A 20,179-nucleotide genomic window follows, 5' to 3' on the forward strand; every position below is an offset into this window, starting at 1 on the left:
AATGATTTTAGAAATTTTGGTTGAATGTCTCTATTAGAAACTGAAAAGAGCATGAACCATAAGATGATTTGGAGAGTAAGTTAGTTTAGTGACTGAAAGTGGTGTTGCGAAAATCTTAACTAAATAGAGAGTTATATGGCGATCTCCCAATGCGATATAAGCCTACATGCGGCGAGACGAAGATACTAATAAAGAACATTCCGGATGGTAAAACATCAGAGGCATTAATACTTTGTAGAACTGAAGCGTTCTATTAACTGAATAAACCGCGGACGATACAAAACGACGCAGCTGAATGTAAAAAATGCAGTTTTAAACGATTACGAAACAGAGCTTCTGTGGACGTAATTAGAAAACGCTGGCCGTTTGAATGTTATTGTGTTCTATAAACAAACGTAAATAGGCGAGACTGAAAATGGCAGAAAAAACCACACATTATTACCTTTTGAAGGACTCTGAAAGCTACTACAGCGATTACAAACTAAAAGTAAAATAAAATATACAGGAGTAGGTAATAACGAACATTTCGAAATCCCACAAAAACACAAACATATCCACATGCATATTAGCTCCTGCGTAGCCTCCATACGTGTTTTCGGCTATGTGGAACCAGTCACGTAGGTCAAATAGAAATATATGACAAATCGTCTGAGGAGCTGCAGTAAAGAAGTGTCGAATATTATTGTTGGCTAGGGGACCTCTAAGAGTAGGTTTAGACGCCTAATCGGGAGAGATTTTCTTCTCCACGCACAATGGTCCCTCTTCTCGTGACTTGTGAAATTTTGCAATGTGCACGTTATTGCACTGGATGTGGGAATAGTGTATTGTCGTGTTTGTATTGTATAATTATAAGAGAAATGAGAGGGTGAAACCTGACTCCAGAACTTAGCACCCTCATCTCAAATAGCACAAAGGCTGCTGCCGAGCTTAATATCTGCATCCGATGGGCGGTCGCCCTAACAGTATCATGTGAACGCGCCTTATCAGGCATTGTTGGAAGGTTTGGAGATTAAACGAAGACATTGGCTCGAAGTCTGCAATAACCGCCTCTCCTCCTCTTGCAGGCCAAATGTTTCCTGTGAAAATTACTTTAACCACAAGAATTTGAACCCTCCATGAATTCTCTCGTGCCAGCTTCTTCATCTCAGAGTAGCTGTAATCTGAGACCCATACTACTTGTTGGATATATTTCTGTCTACCTCTACGTATCCTTTTATCCCGTATCTTTTTCTGTACTGTGTTTTCTACATGTTCCTTTCTTAGCCGATTTTGCCGGTTCGAGTGGCCGAGCGGTCCTAGGCGCTTCAGTCTGGAACCGCGCGACCGCGACGGTCGCAGGTTCGAATCCTGCCTCGGGCGTGGATGTGTGTGACGTCCTTAGGTTAGTTAGGTTTAAGTATTTCTAAGTTCTAGGGGACTGATAACCTCAGATGTTAAGTCCCATAGTGCTCAGAGCCATCTGAACCATTTTTTCGTCGTCAATTTTGCGAGGAACATCATTTCTTGTCGTTTGGGCCCCCCTGATTTTCAACATGCTTCTACAGCACACATCTCACACCTCAGACGCTTCGATTCTCTTCTTTTTAGATTCATTACCAGACAATGCTGCGCTCCAAAAATATATTCTCGGAAATGTCTTCCTCAAATTAAAGCAGGTATTTGATACTAGCAGACTTCTCTTGGCCATGAATGCTCTCTTTTTTAAAATTTGACATATTGTCAGACGGAATACACAACCACCTATGGCGAGGTAACACACACTCACAAGCGACTACATCGGCAAGGCCCTGGACATCAGAAATACTGTCTGGATATGCCAGCTGCTATCACAGCTGACCAACAGTCAACAGCAGGGAAGCCGACAAGCTCGCACACTAACGCACAAACAAACCGCCAACACTAGCTTATACTGGTAATCCGGTATATGACCTATCGGACACTAGCCGAACATGAACCCAGCTGTTACACGTATGCTGAAGCTCGTCGAGAAGTCAACTCCGGTACCTAGCTGCAGCCGTCGAGTGGCAACGTCTCGCAACACAAAGGTATACCCATCACTAGCGTACCTAACCCTTGCATGATCTGTAGCAGATAGCAAGCAATCCACAATTGCTCTTACTACCCGACACGACTATCGCAGACGTTTTTCTCCCTTTGTTCTTGACTTGGCACTTTTTTTCTCTCTGTCCTTCAAACCGCTACCTTTCGTTCAACTTGCAGCCCAGTCTATCTCCAGATGAGCGTATTTTAATGGTTAATCATAACCAGAAGTACACAAACATCGCAGAACACGTCCTGCGAGACCTCAAGTATTGGAAACTAACCAATACGCAGAAATTGCAGCAGAGATTTTACGTTGACCATAATGCCGGTGTGGGCGTGGAGGGGCTACATCCTAAACAAAATAAAAAAGAAGACAGTATATGACCTTTTAAATTTTTGAATAATAATTTATGACGTCCAACATCGCTTAAAAATTACATTGTTCACATGATCGGTTTCAGCATCTAATTATCGTCTGCAGACTTGATTAATATACTGACAGCTCCGTCAAGACATATCACAATTCCAGTAATGCATTCTTAATATCATAAAGACTTATAAAATATTCCAACGAATACACAATACCATGACATATTAAAATAAATTTGAAGCCTTGCATGTTTACCATCAGTTGTATTTTTTTTTTTTCCTTCCGGTTTCGGTTGTAGCAACCATCTTCACACGAAGAAAAAGGTGTACGTTAAATAGATATGCAACTCAATTCTCTACTGGACAAAATGAAAACCATCAGAGTCATAAAATGTCCATAGAACCACATGTAATAGCTATGATTTCGATGACAGCACCAAACTGATTCCACTATGATTAAATAGAATGTTTATTAATTCAATTTAATTTAATCTTAGTTCTGTTTAATTAACTGAAAATTCTATGCTGGTAACGAAGTTATGGCCTGTTAACCGTGATTGTTTAACACTTTATGACTATGATGATTTTCAGTTTGTGTAATGGAAAATTGAACTGCATGTCGATCTAAAGTATAGCTGTTTCCTTCCTGTGAAGATGGTCGCTGCGACCGTAACCTGCAGAAAATAAATTATAAATTTGCATGCAATCTTTCAATCTCCTGACAGCTGTATCGAGTCACCTCATTAAAAGAAAATTTTATATGTTGCAGATATGGCAGAATCCCACACCAAGAGCAGGAGGTTGCACTGAAACTGTCCGCTCCTTCGCTGTCTTTGACAAGCCGTTGGTGAAGCGAGAGTGACTTCATGTAAAGGGACTCATCACACACCGTTGCTGACGATTTTTATTCAGAATTTGAGCAGTGGCTCGAACCCAGTACTCACAACGTTTTGAATACTACTGAATAGCGCTGTCGCTAGACCGCGGATGGAATGGATCGAAAAATTCATTAATGGTGTTGATGTGAAATGTTATATTCACGGCTAGATGTTTTGGATTGTAATTACTGAGGAGATGATGGAGTATGTATTTGGTCATATAGTCTACATTTCGCTGACGGTCTAATCTTTGAAGACGATAATGGACCAGCACACCGCGCCTTCTGTCAGGACGCAGGGACAAACCAAATGGAATGGCCTGCGGTGTCTGTCGACAAGAACCTGATTTGGAATGCTTGGAATTAGTTGAAACATGCAGAGTGTCGTCGCAGGAACTCTATTCATTCCCTCAGATGACCACAGCAGGGCATCCGTCCGCCGCGCGGGGTAACTGTGAGGTGTTGGGCGCCCCGCCATGGTTCGCGTGGCTCCTCCCTCGGGCATAGATGAGTGTGTTATCCTTAGCGTAAGTTAGTGTAAGTTAGATTAAATAGTGTGTAAGACTAGGGACTGATGACCGCAGCAGTTTGGTCCCATAGAACTTACCACAATTTTTTTTTTTTTTTTTTTTTTTTTTGCCTCCGTCCGTGCGTTGAACAGGACTGAGTAGCACCGCTTCGGCTACCTCGTGGACGGTATACTAGGATCCAAGCATGTTGAATGTTGTTCATGTATTGATTTGGGTTTCGCCGATGTGCGCTTTCGAACAAACGGGTTATTTCTTTGCTTTTGTTTGACATTAAAGACACACTTTTCTGTTTATAAGGCTTACCCTTTCATTCCACACACTTCATTTGAGCCTAAACGTACACACGTTCACAGATATGAAGATGGTGCAAAATATCTCTTTGAGCTGCTTAGCTTACTTTACGCATATACAGGGTGTCTAAAAACAAGTGTCGAATTCTCCCACAGGAGACAATAACAAGAAAGGCTCATCTACAATCACATAAATGCCCCACAAACCAGAGTACGGTGCGTGGCGAAGGGTACTGTGTACCACTGCTAGTCATTTCCTTTCCTTTTCCAATAACAAATAGATCAAGAGAAAAACGACTCTCTATATGCCTCTGCATGAACCCTAATTTCTCGAATCTTATCTTCGCGTTTCTTACGCACAATGTATGTTGGCGGCAGTAGAATCGTTAGGAAGTCAGCTTCAAATGCCCATTCTCTTAATTTTCTCAACAGTGTTTCTCGAGAAGAACGTTGCCTTCCCTCCAAGAATGCACCTCCGTAACACTTACGTGCTGTTAGAGCCTACCGGTAACAAACCTATCAGCCTGCATCTGAATTGCGTTGATATCTTCCTTCAATCCGACATATTACAGATCGCAAACACTTGAGCAGTGCTCAAGAACAGGTCGCACCAGCGTCCTATATCAGGTCTCCTTTACCGGTGAATCAGTCTTTCCTAAAATTCTCCCAATAAACCGAAGTCCCTACACAGTTCTCAAATGCTTTTTTCATTCCATATCACTCTGTAACGTTACGCCCAGATGTTTAAACAACCTGATTGTGTCAAGCCGGACACTCATAATACTGTAACCGAACATTATAGGTGTGCTCTTTCTACTTATCCTCATTAACTTACATCTTTCCACATTCAGAGCTAGTTGCCATTCGCTGCCCCAACTAGAAATTTTGTCTAAGTCGTCTTGTGTCTTCCTACAGTCACTCTACATCGACCCCTACCGTACACCACAGCATCGTCAGCAAACAACCTCAGATTGCTGCCCACCCTGTCATCCGAATCATTTATGTATATACAGAACAACAACGGTTCTATCACACTTCGCTGGGCCACTCCTAACGATCTCATTGTCTCTGATGAACATTCACTGTCGAGGTCAACGTACTGAGTTCTATTCTTTGAGACAATCACATGCCTCTGAATTTTTCCATATATTCTCACCTTCGTTAACAGCCTGTAATGGAACACCATGTCAAATACATTCCGCCACTCTAGAAATATGGAATCTGCCTGTTGCCCTACATCCGTAAATCGCAGTATACCACATGAGAAAAGGGAAAACTGAGTTTCGCACGAGCGATGCTTTCTATAACCATGCTGATTCGTGGACATAAGCTTCTCAATCTCAAGAAATGTTATTATGTTCGAGCTGAGAATATGTTCAAAGATTATGCAGAAAACCGAACTTAGGAATAGTGGTCTGTAATTTTGCGGGTCCGTTCTTTTACCTTTCTTATATACTGGAGTCAGCTGCCAGTCGCTTGTGACTTTGTGCAGGGCGAGAGATTCACGATAAATAAAAGCTAGGTAAGGGGCCGTTGCCGACGGTTACTCTTTGTAAAACCGAAATGGGATTCCATCTGGATCTGGTGATATATTTGCTTTCACATCTTTCAGTTGTTTATCTAGGGCAGGGATGCTTATTACTATGTCTTCCATACGGGAGTCTGTCGGATGGGCGAATGACAGTATGAAAATTCCTTAGAAATTAAAACTTTGTGCCCGACTGAGCCTCGAACTTAGGACCTTTGCCTTTTGCGGGCAAGTGCTCTACCATCTGAACTACACAAGCACGACTCACGCCCTGTCTTCACAGCTTCAGTTGTGCCAGTACCTCGTCTCCTACCTTCCAAACTTCACAGAAGCATTCCTGCGGACCTTGCAGAACTAACATTCCTGGAAGAAAGGATCTTGCGGAGACATGGCTTAGCCACAGCATAGGGGATGTTTCCAGAACGAGAATTTCACTCTGCAGCGTAGTGTACGCTGACATGAAACTTCCTGCCAGTTTAAAACTGTGTGCGGACCTTTGCAAAGGTCCCGAGTTCGAGTCTCGGTCCTGCACATAGTTTTAATGTGCCAGAAAGTTTCATATCAGCCTACACTCCGCTGCAGAGAGAAATTCTCATTCTGAGTGGCGGTATGTTTGTACGATTATCATGTCTAAACGATATCTTAAACGTCAAAATTTGGCCTTACTTTTGCTATCTTCAACTTCCACACCAGATTGGTCAACAAGGGACTGAACGGGAGTCTTAGACTCGCTTAGCGACTTTACTTCGGACCTAAGCTATATGTTCTAAAACTATAACTGCTGAGACTGGGCCAATCTGTCTACTCATTACGTAGAAGGAGACATCATAGGCAGTGCTTCGTGTGGTAACCACGTATCCTGACACATTCTTCAACTCTTCTTCGCAATGAATCACGCCCTCCTTCAAATACGTCTGGCTCCAGTTGGATTGGGTCATGTCCATTGGTTCGCTCAACGTCTGCACGTTGTCGATGGGCTGGACTTACTCTTTAAATGTCCTCATACACAGAAATCCAACGAATTCAAGTCCGATCAGTGGCAAGGCTATGCTAAACGACTTCCTGGACCAACCCATTGCTCATATAACGTTGCTGTGGTGTACTGTAGCACGATCCATAGGGTATGGGGTGGTACCTCATAGTGCATAAACCATGCATAAATCACAGTCATTGTCTTTCGAGAATAGTAATATTCTTCAATATCTCTGGTAATTAATAGCGCAGGAATGGGTAGTACAAGCCATCTGTTGATCTGTTTGGTAAAATGTAGGATCCTACGAGTCCGTCACCGACGATTCCTGCCCAACCATCGATAACGAAGCTATCCTGATGCATCACCGCCATGATTGCTCGATGATTTGCATCTGTCCATATATGCGAATTGCAATTCTTGTGAATCCTGCCTCATCTGTAAATACCATACATTACTCGTCACAGTTAAAACTCCCCATTTCTCAACAGGTAATGTTTTCTGTGCATATAATTGAAGGAACCTTTCTTCCAGTTTTGACCAATGCTACTTCCTATGAAAACATGTAACACCTTTTTTACGCACCTTTTATAGTACTTTGGCTTCAGTTTTTGACGGGTACTACAACTGATCTCAAAGGAACTGAAATGATCGCACTGTTATTCACAACGGTATGTGCAATAGTATTGTGCAAAAGTATCAGTAATCTCCTACGACATGCGAAGATTATTAGCGAATTGCTAAATGTCAGGTCAGGTCCATGGATTCTGGTCATGTCATGAAGAGGTAATACAGCTGTGTTAACAAAGTTCATAGCTACCGTTTTTGTGGGCATACTCTCAAGTTCATAACGGTCTGTCAGAAATGTCTAGGCTGAATGAACAAAACTAAAACAATTTACAAAGTGATAGTGATAGTTCTTTTTGCCTTCACTGCCTGTGCGGAGTTACATAGTGATTTTTATGGTTCCGTACATCAATCGACAAAAACTGAACCCTTTCAGACTCGCTTTGCTGTCTGTCGGTCCGCCTGTCCAACTGTTAAGACCCCTTTTGCCTGGGAAGGGTAGAGGTATCAAATGCTAAGGTATACGGGCCTTTCGCAGTGTAAATACAGGGTGTTTCAAAATGAATATACGGGTTTTAAGGCTTTGTAGCACATATTATATTCACCTTACGATTATAAACAATACAGAAAATGAAAGAGAAACACAAACAGTTTTTCTCACAGTTATTCAGTGTGAACACCGATCTCACATCGAGTCGATAGTCGAGTTGTCCGCAACATTGATCAATATGTCAGAAGTAACTGATTCAATAATACTGTTTCTAAAGTCGGATAGATGAGGTGGTATCGGAGGCACATACACATGATCGCATCAGATCGTGTCTGAACGTGGAGGTGATGCTATGCTGTGTCAACCGGCCCCTTGCACCCAATCCACCGGACGGACACAACGTCGTTTAACCAGTCGCGTACTGAGTTATGCCAGTGAGGCGGCGCACCATCTTGCTCCCAAATACAGATGTGTTGTTCAGCTTCGTCCCATTTAGGTACGAGCCATAACTGTAGCACATCAAGATAAGAAACATCAGCTACAGTTGATTCACCGAAAAAGAAAGGCCCATAAACTTCCCACGGGGACATTTGTTGGGGCTAAACATGAGAGACTCGCCCTCGTTCAACACGTTTTTCAGTTCACTCTTTGTCATTCCCTACACTTTTCACTGCACACAGTTATACAAACAAAACTGAGTTGCTCATCCATTTGGTGTATTATTTACAATTGTAATTTGAACGTAATAAACGCTACAACGCCTTAAAAAACCCTGTATTTAAGGTTTTAAGTCAGCACTAACGAAAGATGCAGTTGTTTATGTCACATATTTTGATGCTCGCGAACTCACTCGTCAAGATCTGTAGGGTACTTCCCATTGATCTAGAGTCATAAAGGAAGCAAAGTTTCATTGTACAAGCGAGGGAAAAAGTCTGAAAATAATTAATCTGTAATTATATCATATAAAAATATTTTGTTCCTATTTACACTACTGGCCATTGAAATTGCTGCACCATAAAGATGACGTGCTGCAGACGCGAAATTTAACCAACAGGAAGAAGGTGCTGTGTTATGCAAGTGATTAGCTTTTCAGAGCATTCACACAAGGTTGGTGCCGGTGGCGACACCTACAACGTGATCACTTGAGGAAAGTTTCCAACCGATTTCTCTTGCACAAACAGCAGTTGACCGGTGTTGCCTGGTGAAACGTTGTTGTGATGCCTCGTGTAAGGAGGAGAAATTCGTACCATCACGTTTCCGACATTGATAAAGGTCGGATTGTGGCCTATCGCGATTGCGGTTTAACGTATGGCGACATTGCGGCTCCCGTTGGCCGAGATCCAATGACTGTTAGCAGAATATGGAATCGGTGGGTTCAGGAAGGTAATACGGAACGGGCCGTGCTGGATCCCAATGGCCACGTATCACTAGCAGTCGAGATGACAAGCATCTTATCCGCATGGCTGTAACGGATCGTTCAGCCACGTCTCAATCCCTGAGTCAACAGATGGAACGTTTGCAAGACAATAACCATCTGCACAGTTCGACGACTTTTGCAGCAGAAGGGACTATCGGATCGGAGACCATGGCTTCGGTTACCCTTGACACTGCATCAGAGACAGGAGAGCCTGCGATGGTGTACTGAACGACGAACCTGGGTGCACGAATGGCAAAACGTCATTTTTTCGGATGAATCCAGGTTCTGTTTACAGCATCATGATGGTCGCATCCGTGTTTGGCGACATCGCAGTGAACGCACATTGGAAGCGTGTATTCGTCATCGCCATACTGGCATATCACCCGGCGTGATGGTATGGGGTCACCTCTTGATCGCATTCACGGCACTTTGAACAGTGGACGTTACATTTCAGATGTGTTACGATCCGTGGCTCTACCCTTTATTCGATCCCTGCGAAACCCTACATTTCAGCAGGTCCTGTACGGGCCTTTCTGGATACAGAAAATGTTCGACTGCTGCCCTCCCCAGCACATTCTCCAAATCTCTCACCAACTGAAAACGTCTGGTCAATGGTGGCCGAGCAACTGGCTCGTCACAATACGCCAGTCACTACTCTTGATGAGCTGTGGTATCGAATTGAAGCTGCATGGGCAGCTGTACCTGTACACGCCATCCAAGCTCTGTTTGACTCAATGCCCAGGCGTATCAAGGCTGTTATTACGGCCAGAGGTGGCTGATCTGGGTACTGATTTCTCAGGATTCATGCACCCAAATTGCGTGAAAATGTAATCACATGTCAGTTCTAGTATAATATATCTGTCCAATGAATACCCGTTTAGCATCTGCGTTTCTTCTTGGTGTAGCAATTTTAATGGCCAGTAGTGTATTATCCCTCTTTCTGTCTGCCGACCTCTTAAAATCTCTTTTTCTCGAGTAGAAGTATCAAGTGGAAATTTATTTCAAATGCTATGGTCTACAGTCCCTTAGCGGAGTAAAAAGATTCAGATTACTAATAAAGTCAAGCCAAAAGATTAGGACTCATTTTTCTCAGGAACGGGTAGAGGTAGCAAGTTGAAATTTATTTCAAATACTGAGGTCTAGGGTCCTTTACCACTGTAAATAATTTGAGCCAATACAAACAAAAGACACCTCCATATACGTGATACTATGATGCTTGTAAACTCACTCATCCAAACCTAAAGATGAACTATACACATCCATGTCGGTCGTCGTAGTCTAGGGTAAGAAAAAACGAAAAGAAGAGAAAGAGGGGTGGGAGATAAAGCGATTGCCTCTAAACCAATAGCTCGCCGTCGAATCCAGGTTGGAAAAAGGGATTTTTCCTTTTAACCTAGCCTTCGCCCCTCAGCGAAGTAAGGAGTTGCCAGAAAGAATACTTGGTTCGGATACCGGTTAAACTGTAGGTCACTTATTCTTCACTGGATAACTTGCATAGCTTAGGGACTCGCAAGTCGTCGTAGTAGCTTCCAATAGAGTTTCACCAATCTTTTGAGATACACGAAATTATCATCATCATCATCATCTACACACATAACTAAGTTTGATCGGAAGCCTCCCAGTGAGAGTCATAATCGCTCTTGTCCTTTTTTATTTATTTTGCTACAAAGCTATACCATTCACATAATCAGTTATTTTGGTCTCTACGTTCATATTCAGGTATTTACTGTACGGACTAATCACTTGAAAATGGCCACAGAGGCTGACTGCATGAGCGATATCGTTTTACTTCAAAGTAAAATGAAATTTGAACAATAATAGTAACAGCACATGAAATTAACCGCTTTTGTGTTAAACAGAGCGAAAGGCTGACGGCTGTAGGCTGGCAGAGGTGAAACTCATGACAGTGACGCATCCGCTGTGTGGCCGTTTCCGCGAGCCGTAATCCTCCATTAGCATCGTAATCAAGCAATTCCCGGGACGGCCGTTTGTTCTGAATCCCAGGAGGAAAGAAGAGCAATTAAGTGTCGCGGCTGGCAGTTGGTCGAAATCCTGGGCGGGAAGAAATGAATCCAGCGTCATTTGAAGCACCTGTAATAAACTCGATTTATATTCCGGACCACGCGTCGACTGGTATCGATTACAATCAATTGCTCTAATATCTCCAGCCTACACGCGAATGTGAGCACGCATCGATACACAGGGAGATTGGTGGACCGGTGGACATCATCATACATTTAACATCCTACGGTGAGTATGACACCTTATGTTTCTCCCCGTTAGCGCGTATGTGATTTCTAAGAAAAAAGACGAACTTCTTACTGTCCTCTATGCAAAAGAGCTTGATTTCATGTACTGTACGAGACCATATTTTTGGATAAGGTGGAGCATTATGTATTTGAGAGGAAGGTTCACAAATGATTCCTTTAGTTTTGAGAAAGCGGGAAATAGGGACCCTTTCAACTAATGGAACATTTTAAATCTTCAAGTAACCATGAACTTCGCTCACCGGATTAATGACATGAAAGCACTCAGAGGATAATATAAGACGAATATTCTGAAGCAGTGCTCCTACATTGATAAAGTATTATTTAAATTTTACACATATTCCTCGCCGCATACCATTGTGATCACAGTGTCAAACACTTAAGGACAGCAATGTCGTCGTCATCATTCTTTTTTGTTTGTTTGATGAGGGTTGGTTGGGTTGTTTGGGGAAGGAGACCAGACAGCGAGGTCATCGGTCTCATCGGATTAGGAAAGGATGGGGAAGTAAGTCGGCCGCGCCCTTTCAAAAGAACCATCCCGCCATTTGCCTGGAGCGATTTAGGGTAATCACGGAAAACCTAAATCAGGATGGCCGGACGCGGGATTGAACCGCTGTCCTCCCGAATGCGAGTCCAGTGTCGAACCAGTTTGATGAGGCCCACCACGACTAAATCAAGGATCAGTTTCTGATCACTAATTCTATTCTTTCGTTTTTTTAGACATGACATTCATCACTGATGACGGTTTTTATCAATTGAGGGGTGGGCCGGGGAGCGGGAAGAAGGGGGCAGAAGGAAGGGCTGAGAACTTTGCCTAGCCGCACCAGCGGCTACTTGCTGCATTCTGTAACTACTCCCTATACCATATGACATAGCATTTGTAAGTAACCTTACTTTGGTATAAAATTACAAATCTTATATATTAAATACGTGTAGCTCCGTTCTTTGTGGGGCGTATGTGAATCACACCTAGTTTTCTAACTAGATGCGCAATATTTTCTTCCATGAAGGACAAGGAAGGAGCCTCCGCGAGAGAATTCTATAACAACATCATCAGATTATAGCATGCCAGCGTCCCCTGGAAACGTTATCAGTAACGATAACGGCCAATCCTTCCACCACCGGAAACCTTGGTAGGAACAACAACCTCGGTATCCTCCGTGATCCAAAACTTCCCCACCTCTCCTTTAACAAGTAAAATATGGAAACGTGGATATAACCCCGACAAATGCATTATCACCTCAAACATAGAAGACTGCTGTACTAAAGTAGTATATTAACCTATACCTCGAACACAGCATAGACCAGTAGGGATACAGACGTATACAGCAGTCAAGACCACTACGGTACCTTTTCGCAGAAGATTTAATTTTAAGAAGACCAATTGGGAAACTTTCGCAAGGGAACTGGATAAAGCCATAGTAAACCTCGCCCCAGTCCCAGGTCTCTCACATGACTCCAGGCATCTCCAAGCCAAGTACGAGGAATTATACCAATCAAGAATCAATAGCATGTGGTCCGACGTTGATGGAAATGCTAAGTGAAGCTCGGCAAAATAGATGGATGGAGAATCTGGAGAGGATGGATATGACACATAGCAGCAAAATAGCCTGTAATCTTATTAAAAAACTTGACGGAGACCCAAATGGTCCCAAACAGTTTGCCGTGGAAACACCTAATCAAGAGGCTCATCAACTGCTCCTCAATGGAAAGACTAATACAAAACAACAGAACGTAAAAATTAACAGGACTTTAGAATCAGAAACTTTAACACCCTTTACAATGAAGGAATTCGACAAGAGTCTCAGCAGTATGAAAAGTGGCAAACAGCTAGGGTGGATGACATGTGCACGGAGCTGATCAAACGTTCTGGACCGGGTACAACGTACTGGATCCTGCGACATTTCAGTTAATGTCGGGAAACTTGTAAGATCCCCAAGATGTGGAGGAAGGCAAGGATAGTGGTACTTTTGAAACTCGGGAAGGCACCTGATTCACCAAAGAACTATAGTCCAATATCTATCCTGTGTCATTTTTACAAACTGTATGAGAGACTTATTTCAAATAGTATGACAGACTCTATTATTCCTCAACAAGCTGGTTTTAGAACTGGAAAATCATTTACTAGCCAAATTCTGTGCTTAACAGAACACTAGAGGAAGGATACGAAAATCAAAAGATAACAGGGCTAGTCCTGGTCAACCTTAGCTCTGCGTAAGATACAATTAACCACAGGCTGCAGCTCCAGAAGCTCTATAATGAACTAAGAGACTATAAATTTGTTAATATTGTCGAGTCCCTATTACAAAATAGACATTTTTATATTGTCCTCAATGGGAAAAAAGAGCAGATGGAGAAACCAGGAAAATGGTCTGGCCCACGGTAGCGTTTTGGCGCCCTCCCTATTTAATCTGTACTCCAACCGATGCCTAAGCTTACAAAACATCTTCCGTATGCGGATGACGTTGCAATTACAGCACAGGGGTAGGCCTTTGAGGATGTAGAACAGAAGCTGGAAAAAGCTCTTAGAGAAATGTCAGAGTATTATAAAAACAACTTTCTTAAGCCAAACCCACCCAAAACACAAGTCAGCGCCTTCCACCTTCGATCCTGGCAAGCTAACCGTAACCTTAACGTCTCTTGGAATAATACCTCACTGGGGCCTACCGACAAACCAACTTACCCGGGCGTGGTGCTCGATGGATCTCTGACATACAGATACCATTACGAAAAGAGACGACAAAAGGTAACTGCCAGAAATAATATTCTGCGGAAACTAGCTCAGAGCAAATGGGGTGCTAAACCACCGCACAAACCTTATGCTTCTCTACAGCCGAATATGCCTGCCCACTATGGTCGAGATCAATCCATGACAAGGGGGTCGACATAAGCCTTAATGAAACATGTCGATCACCAACGTGATACATGAAACCTACTACCCTACCAAAAATGTATAGAGATGCCGGGTTTGCGAATCCCAACTCCGGAGAACATCACATGAACTCATACAGAGGAATCCCCTTTTTGACAGTGAATGTAAACGCGGTAAAAGGTTCTTAGCCACGATAATAGATGAACCACCAGCTGATTACCCACCTGCAGAGGAAGTGACCAGCGGATTCAGCACAAACTGAAAGACATGGAGCACACTGAACCGAATAAGGACAGGGGTGGGCCCAGTGAGACAAATATGATTAGGTCGGGTTTTGGAATCACGGATGATAAGTGTGACTGTGGCGCTGTGCAGGATATGGAGCATCTGCTCGCTTTCCCAAACTGCCCTTATCGGCCTGCCGGTGTGGCCGAGTGGTTCTAGGCGCTTCAGTCTGGAACCGCGCGACCGCTACGGTCGCAGGTACGAATCCTGCCTCGGGCATGGATGTTATGTCCTTAGGTTAGTTAGGTTTAAGTAGTTCTAAGTTCTAGGGGACTGATGACCTGACATCTTAGGTCCCATAGTGCTCAGAACCATTTGCCCTTATAGGTGCAACCCCGACGATTTATGGACAAGAAAGAATCCTTGGACGTGGCCCTATACTGGGCTGAAAGATTGTTACCTGATTTCTGGACACGAAAAATTAAAAGCAAAGTCTTCCCTGTTCAAATTTATTCATCCCGTTATTTTAAGATACCTCAGATAACTTCGATTCCCTACTATCAAAGAAATAATTTTAAAAAAATTCTGTACAGAAATACATCGGATAATGCAACTTAAAAGTTTCGAAACCGATTGTGTGGGTCTCTAATTAACTTAAATAAATACAGCTAAGGTGGACTATTGGACTTTTCATTCAACTTTATATTTTAATAATTTTAACGCCTATATTTAAATAATTGTTTACCGTATGAATTATCAGTCAATCATGTAGAAGAAAGAGACAGTACTGAGGGGCAAATACGAGGCATAATCTCTATATGTAAAACGCAATGTCCCGGCGGACTCATCATCGCTCAGCCCAAACAACTAAGTATAGAAACATGGAATTTGCAGAGGGCGTTTATCTTATACTAGCGGCGTTGTTTAAGAAGAGATTTTTTTAAATTCCATCCCTAAGGGAGTGACATAGGGGTGAAAGGTTTTTTTGAAAATATGTCGTTATTAAGACAGTTTTGAGGCTATAACTACGAAAATTGGTATTTGGTTTCTTGGCCAGAAATAAAGAAACAGGTGTACCAAACTTTTTTGAAATTTAACCCCTATGGCAGTAAAACAGTGGGCGAAAATGGTTTTTGAAAATAAATCATTATTAAAGAACTATTGAAGTATGATTTCTAAAGCCATGTCTATGCAAAAATTGGTATTTGACTCTGTTTCAGATAAGAATATACGAGGCGTGCTTTTTAAATAAGTACCGTTTTGAAATTTAAAAAAAAGTCGTGCTAAGATATCTCAGTAATTTCATTTTTACATGAAAGCCTCTACCTTAATCTACGCACTGACGCCATTACAGTCTGATTCTTCCTTGTTTACGTTGTGTACTGAGTGTTTAAGATGCCTCCGATAATCGTGAGTCCCGCCGACTGCGGAGTACCGGCTGTTATAAGATTTCTTAGTGCTAAAGGCCTAAAAGCGATCGCTAATCATCGTCAGATGTGTGCAGTTTACGGAGAAAACATTATGAGTGATGGAATGGTAAGAAAATGGTTGAGAGCATTTAAAGATGGCCGCACAAATGTGCATGAGGAACAACGGAGTGGGCGTTCTTCGGTCGTTAATGAGAGTATGGTGTAGGAAGTGGACAATAAAGTGACAGAAAACAGACGCTTTACAATTTTCTCCTTTCGGGATGACTTTCCTAATGTTTCTCGTAGTGTTTTGTATGGCATTGTGACAGAGCACTTGAATTACCGAAAATTGTGCGCACGTTGGGTACCGAAAATGTTGACGGATGTGCACAAAACCAAACGTTTAGACAGTGCATTGGCTTTCCTTGAGCGGTACCACAACCACAGGGATGATTTCTTAAGTCAAATTGTTACGGGCGATGAAACATGGGTGGCCTACGTCACACCAGAATCAAATCAACAGTCCATGGAAGTTGAGCAAGGGCAAGACATTGCCCGTCCGCATGTGGCGAATCAGACCAAAGATCTCATCACATCTTTTAGTTGGGAAACTCTAGATCATCCTCCGTACAGCCCCGATCTTGCGCCCAGTGACTACCATCTGTTCCTGCACTTGAAGAAACACCTGGGCGGTCAGCGTCTTCAAGACGATGATGAAGTCAAAACAGTGGTGATGCAGTGGTTAATAAGTCAGGTGGCAGACTTCTATGAGGAGGGTATTCAGAAACTGGTACAACGTTATGACAAGTGCCTCAATATTGACAGAAATTATGTAGAAAAGTAGGTTAAGGTACAGGCTTTCATGTAAAAATAAAATTATTGAGATATCTTAGCACGTCTTTTTTTAATTTCGAAATGGTACTTACTTAAAAAACACGCCTCGTATATTTAAGTGTTTTTGGAAATTCAGCCCCTAAGGAAGTGAAATAGAGGATTAAATGTTTTATGAACATATATCATTATGAAAGCATTTTAAAGCTGAATCTACATAGTTTCTGGAAATTCAACCACTAAGGGGGTGAAATGGGCTATGAAAATTTTTATGGAAATACACTCCTGGAAATGGAAAAAAGAACACATTGACACCGGTGTGTCAGACCCACCATACTTGCTCCGGACACTGCGAGAGGGCTGTACAAGCAATGATCACACGCACGGCACAGCGGACACACCAGGAACCGCGGTGTTGGCCGTCGAATGGCGCTAGCTGCGCAGCATTTGTGCACCTCCGCCGTCAGTGTCAGCCAGTTTGCCGTGGCATACGGAGCTCCATCGCAGTCTTTAACACTGGTAGCATGCCGCGACAGCGTGGACGTGAACCGTATGTGCAGTTGACGGACTTTGAGCGAGGGCGTATAGTGGGCATGCGGGAGGCCGGGTGGACGTACCGCCGAGTTGCTCAACACGTGGGGCGTGAGTTCTCCACAGTACATCGATGTTGTCGCCAGTGGTCGGCGGAAGGTGCACGTGCCCGTCGACCTGGGACCGGACCGCAGCGACGCACGGATGCACGCCAAGACCGTAGGATCCTACGCAGTGCCGTAGGGGACCGCACCGCCACTTCCCAGCAAATTAGGGACACTGTTGCTCCTGGGGTATCGGCGAGGACCATTCGCAACCGTCTCCATGAAGCTGGGCTACGGTCCCGCACACCGTTAGGCCGTCTTCCGCTCACGCCCCAACATCGTGCAGCCCGCCTCCAGTGGTGTCGCGACAGGCGTGAATGGAGGGACGAATGGAGACGTGTCGTCTTCAGCGATGAGAGTCGCTTCTGCCTTGGTGCCAATGATGGTCGTATGCGTGTTTGGCGTCGTGCAGGTGAGCGCCACAATCAGGACTGCATACGACCGAGGCACACAGGGCCAACACCCGGCATCATGGTGTGGGGAGCGATCTCCTACACTGGCCGTACACCACTGGTGATCGTCGAGGGGACACTGAATAGTGCACGGTACATCCAAACCGTCATCGAACCCATCGTTCTACCATTCCTAGACCGGCAAGGGAACTTGCTGTTCCAACAGGACAATGCACGTCCGCATGTATCCCGTGCCACCCAACGTGCTCTAGAAGGTGTAAGTCAACTACCCTGGCCAGCAAGATCTCCGGATCTGTCCCCCATTGAGCATGTTTGGGACTGGATGAAGCGTCGTCTCACGCGGTCTGCACGTCCAGCACGAACGCTGGTCCAACTGAGGCGCCAGGTGGAAATGGCATGCAAGCCGTTCCACAGGACTACATCCAGCATCTCTACGATCGTCTCCATGGGAGAATAGCAGCCTGCATTGCTGCGAAAGGTGGATATACACTGTACTAGTGCCGACATTGTGCATGCTCTGTTGCCTGTGTCTATGTGCCTGTGGTTCTGTCAGTGTGATCATGTGATGTATCTGACCCCAGGAATGTGTCAATAAAGTTTCCCCTTCCTGGGACAATGAATTCACGGTGTTCTTATTTCAATTTCCAGGAGTGTATTTCTTTGTGTAAGCTAAATCGATGATAATTTCTATTTGGATTCTCTGCTAGGAATAACAAATAAATGTTTCACTGCTTTTGAAAATTCAACCTCAAGGGGATGTAGTAGGGGATGAAAATTTTTAAGAAAACGTTTTGCTGTATTAAGAAAGATATGAAAACTGTATTTCACTTCTCGGTTAATATAATTGGGCGTATGGTCAGATGTACATTCTATGGCCACAACTAGAGCGAAAAGCTTAGAAAGTATTGCAACATGTGAACAATGTTAAAATTCGATTACAGTAAAACAAAAACAAAATCTATGCAGACCATACACTCTATGCGAGCGAAGCAGCGGGTGCTTGGCGAGTGCGTAAATAATCTTTTATAGTCGTTGCATAATTTTTAGCAATAAAGCTCTTATTTCAAGTGATATTTATCATCGACTTGCATTGCATGAACACGGTAGCTGTTACGTAGTTTCCATCTGAAGGCTGCAGTCCACTCTGTTTCAAGGACTCCCTTTCCACGTCAGCGGCGAACGACTTTCTGCAGAGAATACCGCAGCACAGTCTTGTAAACGAGCACCTTCACCTATCGCCCTGCCACTGCCACTCAGGATGGGCGAACTTTTCCGCGCCCAGTCCTCGGAGAAATCCAAAGATGAACTTTAAACGAAAGAAACTCGCGCGTGAAATCGCAAGCAGAGGGAAACTCCCACGCGGAAAACTCGCTAATTTTCTTGCAGAATCGTTCTGAATTTATTTCACTCCGCCTTCAGTGGCGATTAATATTCGCGACGAGGTAAAGACGCTAAATATGGCAGTGGCGAGAACTTCTCGGACTGGCTACTGAAATTTTCGTCACGAATCTGACTTCCGACCAGCAGGACAGAAAATAACATTAGCAGGGACGCAGCGCCACGTTAATCGTAGTGAGAAGCAGCGGACTTGACAATGACGGTACATTACTGAATATTTATAATTTAACATTACTGCAGTACAAATAAAGAAACGATTTTGATTGTTTAGCTGGCTGTTACATTTTCATATTCTTGATATCATATTTGTTCTCTACGGAAAATGTAGCTGAATAGTAGTGTTCGCTCTCATTGACATTTCGTTGAGGTTTGCAGATACGCTTCTACATCTACATGTACATCTACATGGATACTCTGCAAATCACATTTAAGTGCCTGGTAGGGGGTTCATCGAACCACCTTCACAATTCTCTATTATTCTAATCTCGTATAGCCCGCGGAAGGAATGAACACCTATATCTTCCCGTACGAGCTCTGATTTCCCTTATTTTATCGTGGCCTATAACACTACCTTGTCGAACGCCTGAAATCACTTCTGTTTTACTCGATGACTTTCCGTCAGTTACTACGAACTGTGACCTCTCTGACAGGAAATCGCAAATCTAGTAACATAACTGAGACGATATACCACGCAATTTTACCACGAGTCGCTTGTGTGGTACAGTGTCAAAAGCCTTCCGTAAATCCAGGAATACGGAATCGATCTGAAATCCCTTGTCAACAGCACTCAGAACTTCATGTGAATAAAGAGCTAGTTGTGTTTCACAGGAACGATGTTTTCTAAACTTATGTTGACTGTGTGTCAAAATGGCTCTGAGCACTATGGGACTTAACATCTGTGGTCATCAGTCCCCTAGAACTTAGAACTACTTAAACATAACTAACCTAAGGACATCATACACATCCATGCCCGAGGCAGGATTCGAACCTGCGACCGTAGCGGTCACGCGGTTCCAGACTGAAGCGCCTAGAACCGCACAGCCACACC

At 43.5% G+C, this 20,179-nt stretch overlaps 1 protein-coding gene across 1 annotated transcript in view; it reads right to left on the reverse strand.

Annotated features, from left to right (window-relative positions):
- The window catches only part of LOC126416478 (thyrostimulin alpha-2 subunit), a 344,465-nt gene that overhangs the window by 118,579 nt on the left and 205,707 nt on the right, over nt 1-20,179 (reverse strand). The window lies entirely within an intron of this gene.

The sequence above is a fragment of the Schistocerca serialis genome, chromosome 8 (assembly GCF_023864345.2).
Source record: "Schistocerca serialis cubense isolate TAMUIC-IGC-003099 chromosome 8, iqSchSeri2.2, whole genome shotgun sequence".
NCBI classification, from domain to species: Eukaryota; Metazoa; Arthropoda; class Insecta; order Orthoptera; family Acrididae; genus Schistocerca; species Schistocerca serialis.